This window comes from Pinus tabuliformis, chromosome 1_1, assembly GCF_031772625.1.
Source record: "Pinus tabuliformis cultivar Carrire ecotype Pingquan chromosome 1_1, CPIR1, whole genome shotgun sequence".
Taxonomy (NCBI): domain Eukaryota; kingdom Viridiplantae; phylum Streptophyta; class Pinopsida; order Pinales; family Pinaceae; genus Pinus; species Pinus tabuliformis.
Window position 1 is genome coordinate 678,357,397 of NC_142297.1, and position 13,260 is coordinate 678,370,656.

The following is a 13,260-nucleotide window of genomic DNA, read 5'->3' on the forward strand; positions in this document are numbered from 1 at the left end:
AACAATATGCCTAAAAGAAAGTGAGCCTTTGAATAATCCTTGGTGACAATAAGAACATAAGCAAAAAAATTGCTACAGTGTAGGTTAAAAGTCATCACTCGTCAAATAAATTTCATTTGTTTAGGTCATTAAAGTCAAATTGATGTTGAAGCAACACTATCAAAGGTTTAATAGAAATTTTAGTTGTTTGGGTGAGTGCAAGTGTTTATTTCCATAGCCAAAATGCGCTTTAGGATATGAAGCATGCCCAAAATGCCACAAGGCATTTCACCTCTCATTTTGAAATCATGAAATGCAAGGTGAAATGTTTCCTGCGTGTTTGGATTGTGTTTATTGGTGTTTTAGGTGGTTGAAATGAACATTATGTTCTCTACCACAGAGCATGGACCCCAAGAATAAAAGGAAAGGAAAAATCACAAAGAAGCATTCCACAGATATCTGAAAACAAGGGAATAATATTAAGTATTTGAATGCAAATTGTACCATTCAAATATATAGATAACAGTACATGATTAGCTTCCCACAAGCCCTATAGAAGCTACCTAATATGTATAAAAAGGGCATAGAATCCCTTATGAATTTATTGACGCTTCCAAGTATTCCGCTCTCTTCAAAAGGGATGGTTGCAGTTGTGCACATGATTGTAGTTTGCAAGGATTTCACATAGCAAAATAAAACTTCCCTTGCATAGGTATTTTGTGCTTATCTATAAGAGCATCTCCAGACTACATCAAATGTGTTGGATCCTATTGTGGGGATAAATTTATTAGCTATAGAAATTGGATTGAACCAAAATGTATTTTGGTGCTTGTTTATGGTACAATATTTTTTTTCCTTTCTAGCTAATTATACTAGAGAGAATAGATGGTTCACATCATTAATGGCAGAGATTGGAAATGATAGAAAGGATGTGCTTCTAGATATAAGGATGATACGTCAAGAAATTTCTATGGAAAGTTGAACTTATAAGGATTCAAAAAGTAGTGGATAACAAAGACAATGAAAATTCTTCTAGAAGTGTAAAAATTTATTTGGATGTGCATACAAGTGACAATGACGATCATTTTCCAACTTCTATTGCATTATGTGAATATTTTTTTGAATCAACTTAGGAATTCATCTATTTAGAATGTTGAACCACAACTTTTTGATCTCATAGATTTGTTTCAAGATATTTGTCACCATGCATGGCTTCAGTGAAGGTTGAACATTGATTCCTCTACCCGAGGATGACAAGCCTATGCTCATCAAGCATAGTATTCTCACTTTGATAAAGCCCCACTAGAAGCACAATCTTCTTATTTCTTGTAGAGCAACTGAAACATTGTAATTTGGGTCCTTGAAAGCATAATATCATATTGTCCCTGACATCTCATGTTTTGGCTCTAATTTTACATGAAAACAATTTAGGTTGTGAAGTTGTTATTGACAATGATATTGTTAGTGTTTTGTTGGATATCTTGTCTAGCTTTTGCTTTCAGGCTTTAAAAAGCAAGAGCGTGTCAGTTTTTAAGTATCTGACACCCATGCCACTAGTTGATAATTTGATATAGTTGAAGCCAACCAAAAAAAAAATATTCTACTATTCTAAATTCTAAGCAGTCCAAGAAAAAACATGGTGATGGTGAGAATCCTGAGAACTTGGAATCTAATTAATAAAATCATATATAGCACATGTTGAATGTTCCTGATGGGTACATAACTATCGGGAGTAGAAAAAAAAATCTATTGATATTGTTTGTAACTTCATTTAGAAGAATCTGCCCTAAACTTCAGTACAAGCTCTTCTCCAATTATGAGAAAGGCCTACAAGGGTGCATGTCATAACATTTCATTTCCTTGATAGAGGTGGATTGATGGCTTTGCTGAGCTTGCCTACTAGTTTCCTATTTTAAGGGTTTGACATTGCTACATTAGCCATCACTTGACATATTCTTGATGATCCTCATATGCTTTAGGCAGCTATGGAATCAGACATTTCGGAGAGTCTTGTAGTAATTTAAATTGGAATATAAGTGGAAGGGTGAGTCCCTGTACTTTTGTCTCAAATATGGCTCCTGTTATCTCTCGAGATCCTCTTGTTTTCATGCTCGCTGCAAAAGCAGTTTATCAGGTTGAAAACATATAATTTTGTCAAGAGATCAGGAGAAGGAAAAAGCGAAAGAGAAGGAGAAGGTTGATCCAGGTGGATATTGGTGGCCACCTGCCAAGTCCACCTGGACACCCACCATTGTCTTTCTCAACATTTTCAGTTTCCTTAATTGTATCACAACTTACTATTTTTAGCAGTTTTTCGGGTCCTGAACTTCCGAAGCCGTTTTGAGGCCCTAAACGACGTTTTTTGGGGAATCTGGGGGCAACACGAGTCCATGGAATGGACTGGTGTTGCCCGTTCCAACAATGATAGTGCTCGGATAGATCTTTCTAATGAGCTATTGTACGCGTCAAACAGAGATCATATGCCAAAGTTACGACCCTGGGAAGTTGATGTACCAACTTACCCCCAAACGGGGCCCACAGTTTGGCGTTTCATCTCCTAGGGTTAGGTTTTGGAATGTTAAGGGTTTTTCCATTGTTTCTCAACAATAAATAGGCCTTCGAGCCTCATTGTAACACAGTTCAGAGGCATGTAGCCATCACATCTCTTCTCAGAGATAAGCTACCATCGCCCTAGCTAGTTTATTTCCATTTCTGTTTGTAAGCATATTTCAGTATTTTCCATTAATGAAATGAAGTATTATTTCCGTTGCATCTTTGTGTATATGGTTATCTCTGTAATTTTTTGTGTTCCTATTTAAATCCGGATCAGTGGTATCAGAGCGGTCTGCTTTTTTTCTCTGTTTTTCTTTGCATGTCCCCAACAAGGTCGGGATATAAGGAGTTAGGGCTTGAACTGGTTGAACCTTTGCAAGACCAACCTCGCAAATCCCGACGGCCTCCCATGGCGGACGAGAAGAAAGACGAGGGGGCAGGAGATCCCATCAAAATCTTGCTCGAAGAAGCGCTCGAGCGACAACGGAACGCGATGATGGACAGCTTTGCGCAGATCCTTCAGCGGCTACCCAGAAGCGGCGCATCGGCTTCCAGCAGCTCCTCTGGAAACGCCACACCCTTTAAGGTACAAGTTAATTTTGAAATCCCCATATTCGAGGGTCAGATAGACGCCGATGCCGTAGATAAATGGTTAAATCTGCTAGAGGGTTATTTTTTTGTTCATGAATTTTCGAGTCGGGAAAAGATGGTTTTTGCTCTTCTCGAAGCAGCCCCCCACGTCAAGGACTGGTGGGAAACCTACTGCGAGCAGAAGGATGAAAGTACCGGCTCACTATTTTCAGCCGCACCCACCTGGGATTCGTTCCGGGATGCCATCAAGGAGCAGTACTATCCTGTCCGAAGCTATGAGGATGAATACATAAAGTGGACCACGCTGCGGCAGGGAAGGGACCGAGACGTGTCGGAGTTCACCAATCTTTTCCATACCCTTCGCACAAAGTTGGGTATCAAGGATTCGGAGCAACATTTGATACTCAAATACCATGGCTGCCTGCACAAGTACATCCAGGAAGAAATACAGTTCCTAAACATCCCCTCGCTCGGCGCAGCATACCGGTATGCCGTCAAGGTCGAGCAGAAGTTTAAACAAAAGAAGCGAGACTTTGGATCTGCGAATCCAAAGCAGGGGAAAGGTGCCCCTAAACCACAGAACAAAGGACAAAGCCAAGGCGGGATAGCCCAAGACAACCAGCCGAAGCTGCAAGCAAAGAGCAATGCCGCGAAGCCGAGAAAGGACACTGGAAAATGGTGCGAGTTCCATAAGAGCTCCACTCACAACACAAGTGAGTGTCGGGCCAAGCAGTCACTGGTGGCTGAGCTAAAGGTTTCAGAATCAGATGCATGTTCCGACTCTGAGTCAGAACCCGATAAGGGGTATGAAAAAGGGAAGCAGATCATTGATGCGGATCCCAGCGCCACTGTTGCTACCGCAAAGATCCAGAAAAATGAACCCGAAGATCCAGACGAGGAGGAGCGTCTCTTCCACTCCCAGATGTGGGTAAAGGGCTCCCCGATACAGTTCATTGTTGATAGCGGGAGTCAAAAGAACCTCATTTCGGCAGAGGTCGTGAAGCGGTTGGGCTTAGCGACCACAACACATCCACAACCATACACCATTGGGTGGCTTCACCAAGGGCGAGATCTTTGCGTGAGCCAGCAGTGTCGCCTTCCATACAACATCAAGCCCTTCACGGATGAGGTATTGTGTGACATTGCTCCCCTTGAAGTTTGTGATGTATTACTAGGACAACCATACTTGTGGAAGCGACATGCTGTGTATGAATCAAGGCCCCGTGCTGTTATTATTACATTGGGAAATAAGTTGTTCAGGATACCAGAGGTAGCACCACCTGCCGCCATCTCTTTGATTATTGCAAAACAATGCAGTAAGATCATTTCCAAAACCAGGAAATTTGTTTTCCTGATGATACGCCCTCAAGGGAAGAAGAAGACAGTGGCCGCGGCCTCCAAACGGGGTCCCTCTGCACGGCAGCTACAGATGGACAAGATTGTGGAGGAGTACGAAGACATCTTCACCTCCCCGGCAGCGGTTCCTCTGCACTGTCAAGTCAAGCACAACATCAATCTGACCCCAGGTGCGCTGCTACCCAATGGACCAATTTATCGGCGCTCCGTTCTGGAGAAAAATGAAATCAAGAGGCAGATTCAGGAGCTCCTGCAGAAAGGTCACATTCGTCCGAGTTCTTTGCCCTGTGGGAGCCCGATAGTGTTGGTACAGAAGAAGGATGGGACGTGGAGACTCTGTATTGACTATCGGGCGCTGAACAAGATCACTGTTTGTAATAGGTACCCGATCCCGCGGATTGATGACCTCCTAGACCAACTAAAGGGGGCGAAATATTTCAGCAAGATCGATCCGAAGTCAGGATATCACGAGGTACCAATTGAACCCTCAGATGTGTGGAAGACTGCCTTCAAATCCAAGGAGGGCCTCTTCGAATGGTTGGTCATGCCTTTCGGATTGACGAATGCTCCTGCAACCTTCATGAGGCTAATGGATGACATCTTGCGGCCATTCACCAACTCCTTTGTAGTAGTATACTTGGATGACATTCTGATCTTCAGCCAGAGTTGGGAAGAGCACCTCCACCACATCCGACAGGTTCTCCAAACACTGCAGCAACACAAGCTATGTGCCAATTTGGAGAAATGCACTTTTGGCATGACCGAGGTTCAGTATCTGGGATACATCATTGATGAACAGGGGGTGCATGTCGATCCAGCCAAGGTCCAAGTCATTCGGGATTGGCCCTCTCCAACCACTCTAACAGAGCTCCGCAGCTTTCTAGGTCTTGCCAACTTCTACCGCAGGTTTGTGTTGGGATTTTCTCATATTTCTTGGACCTTGAGTCAAGTCACCAAGGGCGGGGCGAAAGCAAAATTCTTTTGGTCTGAATCTCAACAGAAGGCATTCAGGGAGTTGAAGGATCGCCTCTGCACGGCACCAGTGCTCGCGTTACCAGATTTACAACAACCATTTGAGGTCGAGACAGATGCCTCTGACTATGCTATTGGGGCAGTCCTTACTCAACATGGACATCCAGTGGCATATCACAGTGAAACATTTTCAGACACAGTCCGGAAGTACCCCACTTATGATAAAGAGATGTATTCCATTGTACAGGCCTGCCGACAATGGAAGCATTACATTTTGGGGAAGGAAACGGTCATCCACACAGACCACCGACCTCTGCAGTTCATACAGACCCAAGGGAAATTGCAGAATGATCGCCATCAGAAGTGGTCTACATACCTGCAACAGTTTCACTTGAATATCAAGTATAAAAAGGGCAGCACCAATAATGTTGCAGATTGCCTCAGTCGACCACCGATCATGGCGCTAACCACCGTGCTCAACTCTTGCGGGCACGAGACTTCTGATTGGCCACTTCTCTACAAAAGCGACCCAGAATTCGGCCACACATACCAGACACTCTTGGAGGTTCGGCAGGTTGCAGATTTTCACCTCCAGGATGCCCTATTATGCCACCTCGGTCACCTTTGTGTTCCTTCAAGCGAGCATGCCAAGATGATTTGGGAAGCACACTACAGTCGGGCTGCTCGGCATTTCGGGGTCGAGAAAACAGTGGCAGTACTGCAAAACTATTTCTATTGGCCGAATCTTCGACAGGATGTTGGGAAGTACATCCGATCATGTACTGCCTGTGCCATTGCCAAACCGACCATTAAGAAGCAAGGCCTCTATACCCCGTTGCCTACCCCTAGTCGACCTTGGGAATCCATCTCCATGGATTACATGTCAGGCCTTCCTTCCACTAAGCATGGAAATGACTGTGTTTTTGTGGTCGTCGACAGGTTCTCAAAGATGGCCATTATGATGGCCTGCAAGAAGAATATCACAGCAGAAGCCACTGCTAAACTCTTCTTTGAACGAGTGTGGGTGCACTTTGGGATCCCACAGTCTATCATCTCAGATCAGGACAGTCGGTTTCTCAGCACCTTTTGGTCCAGTCTCTGGTCAATGTTGGACACCAAACTCACGAAGTCCACAGCCTTCCATCCTCAAACTGATGGCCAGACAGAGGTTGTCAATAGGATGATTGTGCACATTCTGCGCATGTATAACTCAAAGCATCCACGCACATGGGACGAGAGCCTCCCCTACATTCAGCACAGCTACAATCGAGCTCTTCACAGCTCCACTAGCCATAGCCCTTTTCAGGTGGGTTTGAGATTCCAACCACTATGCCCCATTGATGTGGCCATGCCACTTGCAGCTACTCACATGAATTCAGCTCATGTCCAGTCCGAAACAGATAAGGCCACCAGCTTCATTGAGCGCATCCAACATATTCGCCAGCAGGTCCATGACATTCTTGAGAAATCAAATGCCAAGTACAAGCAGCGACATGATCAACATCGGGTGCCACACAAGTTTCAGGTGGGCGACAAAGTCTGGTTGCATTTGCAAAAGGAACGTCTTACTGGAGCCTATCGGAAATTGAGACCACTCCGATATGGTCCTTACACCATTACTAAGGCTATGGGAGACAATGCATTTGAGCTCAACATTCCCCCATTCCTTGGCCTGCACCCAGTATTCAATGTGGATCGCCTTCGGCCATACTTTCCACCATTGCTAGACACATCCGACATTGCAGAACATTTCAAACCCACAGAATTAAATCCAGATTGCATGGAACAAGCTGCAACTGATCGGATCATGGACACATAGATCAAGAACACTCGCCAACAGAATATCCAACTGTATCGAGTTGTCAAAGCGGGCCAACTCCTTCAGCAGGGCAAGTGGCTCACCAGGGAACAAGTTCAGCAGAAGTTTCCTCATCTCATGGAGGAGCTCAACGTAATGGGGACCATTGCTTCCTAAGGGGGGAGGAATGATCCAGGTGGATATTGGTGGCCACCTGCCAAGTCCACCTAGACACCCACCATTGTCTTTCTCAGCATTTTCAGTTTCCTTAATTGTAGCACAACTTACTATTTTTAGCAGTTTTTCGGGTCCTGAACTTCCGGAGCCGTTTTGAGGCCCTAAACGACGTTTTTTGGGGAATCCGGGGGCAACACGAGTCCATGGAATGGACTGGTGTTGCCCGTTCCGACAATGATATTGCTCGGATAGATCTTTCTAATGAGCTATTGTACACGTCAAACGGAGATCATATGCCAAAGTTACGACCCCGGGAAGTTGATGTACCAACTTACCCCCAAACGGGGCCCACAGTTTGGCGTTTCATCTCCTAGGGTTAGGTTTTGGAATGTTAAGGGTTTTTCCATTGTTTCTCAACAATAAATAGGCCTTCGAGCCTCATTGTAACACATATCAGAGGCATGTAGCCATCACATCTCTTCTCAGAGATAAGCTACCATCGCCCTAGCTAGTTTATTTCCATTTCTGTTTGTAAGCATATTTCAGTATTTTCCATTAATGAAATGAAGTATTATTTCCGCTGCATCTTTGTGTATATGGTTATCTCTGTAATTTGTTGTGTTCCTGTTTAACTTCGGATCAAAGGTTTTAGAGAAGGTTAAGCTGAGAAGTGGACATAATTCTATGCAAAGTGAAAACTCAATTTCTGGAAACTTTGGTAATGCATCCATACAAATTTCAGATAGGGAAAATTAAAGGACACAAAAGGCCAACACATAGCTTTGCAAGTGTAATTGAATAGCTCCCAGATTTAGTCACTCAATATTTACCCCCTATGACGAATGGCCTTGGAAGGAAATTTAAATCTTCTTTTTCTATTACAGATATGGATGCTGATGAGATTCCATGAGGAGAAAGGAAACGATATAGTTGGTAGGGATAACTTGTAAATTTATGGAAAAGCTTCATTTGGTTTAGCAAGAGTATATTTTATTTTGAACCTACTAACTGAAACAATTTTGATGCATCCATCAATAGTAAATATTATTCTTTGTTATGATGCTGAAAGAAACCATCGTAGAGGCTCTACAAGGAGGAAACAATGTCATGGGCCATAGTGGACCTTTATACCATGTTCCTCATAGGTTTCTTCCATCTTCTAGGATGCACATAAAGGAAAGGAAGGCATATAATGAATGGAGGCAAGAATTCTCCGGTAAGGTCAGCCAATTTTGGAAATATGCATTTGTTGAGCTAAGGACGAAAAATACTATCTCTGGAGATTGTTAATTCACTCAATGCTTCTATCTATATTCATGCATATGGCTATAAACCTCCAAAATGCCAAATGAATGCATTAATAATTGGTAAATAATGTTCTTGCAATGCGCTCACCTTCAAGGTCAAAAATTTAAAAATAAGTGTCAAAAGCATTAATTGATGTTGGAGTGATTCAGGCCTTGTCTTGTACACTTGAGAATCTACATTTAGATCATCCTGAGTGTGTTAAGATTGTAAATGGAATTGTGAAGGCCTTAGAGCCCTTAACTATAGAAACAGTATAAGGCCATGAAGATGCTCAACACAAAAATAACAATCCTGGAGCTTCAGGCTCCATTGTGCATCAACACTAGAATGAAAGAGAGAATGAAGAAGCATCATCAACAGATGCAATTGCTCATTCTAAAAAACAGAGTCTAACCAAATGGAATTTTCCCATGATGCAATGGCATTTGTCCGAAGTGTTGAATATTTGAGAATAGAGTTTGAAGAGGAGTTTAAACTTTATGAATGAGGGTGTTGAGTAAGATGTTGGTGCGGTTGCAATATTTAGCATTGAACATGGTGGGAAAGATAGTTTAGTAGATGAGGATGAAGAAGTGGAGATGAGTGGGGATGGTGGAGAAGAAGTTGTAGAAGATGAGGATGAAGAGGAAGAGGACAAGGAATTACATGAGGATGATGTTCATCACCTGTCACATTTAGATGTCGACCATGTTTACCATGATGTTAATGAGCTTGGTGAGGATTAAGAGGATTTAAAATATTCTATTGATAGAATTGGCAAAGGTTTTGTCTATCTACGAATACTCCTTGAGCAAAATTTGTTGGAAACATAAAAGTTCTTCCCTCTAATCAAGGGGATGTACACTATATAAAACATACCTCTAGTCTAGTTGGGAAGCTAGGTAAAGTGGTTTTTGATGCACCAACATAAATGGTTTGTGTTTCAGGAAAGAGGATAGAAGATGGATAAATGCATCCAACATGAGTAAAGATAATCATGAGCTACAAGCTCAAACACATTGAAAACCTGTAAATTTGAAGGTGAGGATCCATAAGATTTAAAATATTATTAGCAAGGGTCCTATCTATACACTCATTCCCTCTCAGCAAAATATTGTTAGAAAGAGAAATCTCTTCCTTCCACTCAAGGGGTGGAACAATATACAGAACAAAGTGCTAGTCCAGTCAGGAAATTGGACGGAGCAGTCAAGGAGATGGTTTCTGATGCACCAATAGAAATGGCTTATGTTTTAGGAAAAAGGATAGAAGGTGGGCTAAATGCATCCAAGATGATGATGGGAAAAAAGTTCAACTGGGTGAAAATATGTACTTTTGAAGGAGATTGTAAGTCATCTAGCGATACTAGAATAGACAAAGATTAGGTTGAAGGAGGAGATGAGTACTATATTTCCTATTCTTTAGGACACAATATTGCATGCTATTCATGGAAAGCATGTTAAAATAATGATGAAGGGATCTTGAAGAGACAAGGAATCCACCAACACTTGAGTAACAAACATGAAGAATTTATTAATTAATATTACAAACAGAAAAGTGGTAATAGCTAGTAGTTAAAGTACACAACTCTATAATCACTAGAAAAAATAAGCGTATCAATTACATACATGAATCCTACGTAAATAGCACTGAATCTGTAAAGGGATGGTTGGCCCTCATTGTTTATTTAGTCCAAGAAACTACGAAGAGATAGCCATAATTGCAAGAGGAAGTGATTAGAATGACATTGTGCTCAAGTCTGCCAAGCCTTACAATTCCGAGCAAGGCACTTGGGAAACTCTTCCTGACATGTACTCTCCATGGAAATTTTGTTCAGGTTTCTCATGGATGGGAAGCTTTCTATCATAGGATGAATATAAAGCCACACAGTTTCATTGACATGTGTAGAAGAGTATAATCTTAAAACAAGGACTTGGAGAAGGATACGTGAAATGTTCCCTAGATGGAACAACGTAACTCATGTTCGCCCATTAGTTGTTGTAGTCAATAATCAACTATATGTAGTTGAGGATTCTAGAAATATGAAGTTAAGAAATATAACAAGGAGAATAACACATGGAGCATTGTGGGTAGGTTTCATGTGAGAGAATATTCAATGAATGGTTGTGGTCTAGCATTCAAGGCCTATGGTAATGAGATTATAGTAACTAGTGGGCAAAGAGCACCTGAAGGTGAATGCATTATAGTGAATTCATGGAGGCCTACCTCTGATGCTAGGAGGCCAATAGACTAGAAAGTTGTTGCAGTCAAGTGACACACTGAAGTGTTTGTTTACAACTGTGCAATAATGAGTTGTTGAGTTGGTCATTATTCTTGGTCTCAAACATCTATTGTTTTTTTGTATTTTTCAAACTCATCGCAATGATCCATTATATAATGAGCCAATACTATATGACCTTGTTTAACCACAATTTTTGCAAGAAATTTCCCATAATTACCAAATCCAACTATACCAATATTCAAATGATTATTAGTTTCAAAGTCTTCACTTTCCTTGGATTCATTACCAAAAGGCTGAGCAACATCCAATGCTTTAATCTTCAGATGTCTTAGAAGGGAAATATATTCTCCATTTTGTTTCTTCCTAACAGAAAACAGAGAACTTAATCTACTGTAGCATGTTTGTGTTGGCATTAAGGGTTATTTGACACCAAATCATGGATGTGAAGACTGAAAACAAATAATTGAAGGTTTAATCGAGGAAGCCATGCATTGAAATTCAAAGATCTCCAATATTTTTGTGTACATCACTACTGTTTGGGATGTAAGCTTAGACATATTGAGCCCTTATATATTTTTGACACAGAGAGGAGCGTAATGAAGCTTGTACTTCTAGAACACCTATTATTCATGGTTAATTTGAAGTCAATTTTTTTTATTGGAAAACAAAGCCCTACAATTTAACCAATACATGATAGATTTCTTACCAGTAGAATATTTGATGGTACAACCATACTTGACAAGTCAAGCTACATGTACTAAACCTCAAAAACTTTAATACCAACATGAATATGTAAAGTAACCATGTTTTATAAAAATTATAACACCACACTACATTGATTACAAGATAAAGCCCTCAATGCTAAGTAAAAAAGATTTAGAAGGTTAAGATGCTTAAAACCTTGAAAGATACCCTGGAATGTCCATATTTGTAATATCCAAAATAATAATTCATTCAGTATGCTCTTACTTACTAGGGGACATTATTATTTAAAAAACACTATCACAGAGGATTCACCTAATAACTACATAGAGAATTTCTGATACATCAATGGGTTTACATAGTATTAACGTCTCATTCCATGATTCACTTATTTGCATACATATTGAGTTGAAAAAAACAAAAAGAGTTGAAATTTCATTAGAAGAATAGTGTTTTATATGTTTTTGACCATCCAATGATATCCCAATGTATGGAAAGTTTATACATCAGTAAAAGAGTCTTACCACATAAAACTTTAAATGTTCATCCGAAAAAAATTATATATACACAGGAAAATTTTAAAATTAATCCCACTCGTCCATATGAGGTCCACCACACAACCCTTACTCAGGTGTGTGCACAATCCACAAATTAACAAAATACTAACATAACAAACACCTGTGTTTACATAAATGTTTTAAACCAATCTTTAAATGCTTTGAAGCTCAAAAAATCACATTTCAAAAACATTTAAAATGGTAACATGTATCCTACGCTTGAGAGGCCAAATCCTTAAACAAAGTATTGTGTTCTGAAATTGACTCATGCATGCCTTATAATCCAAAAGGTCATAATGAGTCAAGATCGCTTACAACTGGCATGCCTATAAATCCAAGGAAAACAAGGATTGTGTCAAACACCAAAAGCAAGATAGTGCCAGGAAAAAACCTTTAATTAAATACTCCAAAAAAACCAAGATATAATATGTAAAATAAAAAATAACCTTGTTTTGAAGAAAAAGTTTAGCAAATTGACGAATGTCATGCATGGCCTTCATTAATTTCAAAATATATAAAAAAATTAAAAACACCTAGCTTTAGAAGCAACTTATATGTATAGAGAGATTTTTGATCGTTCAGTGTCATAGGAAAAGTGAAATGTATTAAACTACACAGAATAAGTAAATTTAAAACAAAACATTTTTTTTCAAGTCTAAAATTCTTAGTACTTTCTCAAAAACTTGACCACCAAAATGCCTGATCCTCATTGATTTAAAAAAAACTTAAATTCATAATGATATACGTAGAGATAGATTTTCAACGGTAAATGCCAAATGTGAAGCCAAAAACATAGTTAAACAGAGAAGGGAAAAACAAAAAATTGAAAAACTCTTCTGACGCTTGAAATGCTCAATATCATAGAGATGGGAGACATTCAAATCCATAATATCTTAGTTAAAACAAAAAGATTTGAACAGAAAAAACAACTTACTTATGGTTGGAGTTCCCAAATGGAAGATAATTTATTTCAACCAGGCAGATTATCAAATTCAATGCTTAATATCTTATAGACTGACCAAAAAACAAATTTAAACATCCAAATTCAT

General features: G+C 40.2%; 1 pseudogene; it reads left to right on the top strand.

Annotated features, from left to right (window-relative positions):
• The first annotated feature begins 10,375 nt into the window (after positions 1-10,375).
• Positions 10,376-11,030, top strand: LOC149215236 (F-box/kelch-repeat protein At5g60570 pseudogene; annotated as a pseudogene).
• Positions 11,031-13,260: the final 2,230 nt, after the last annotated feature.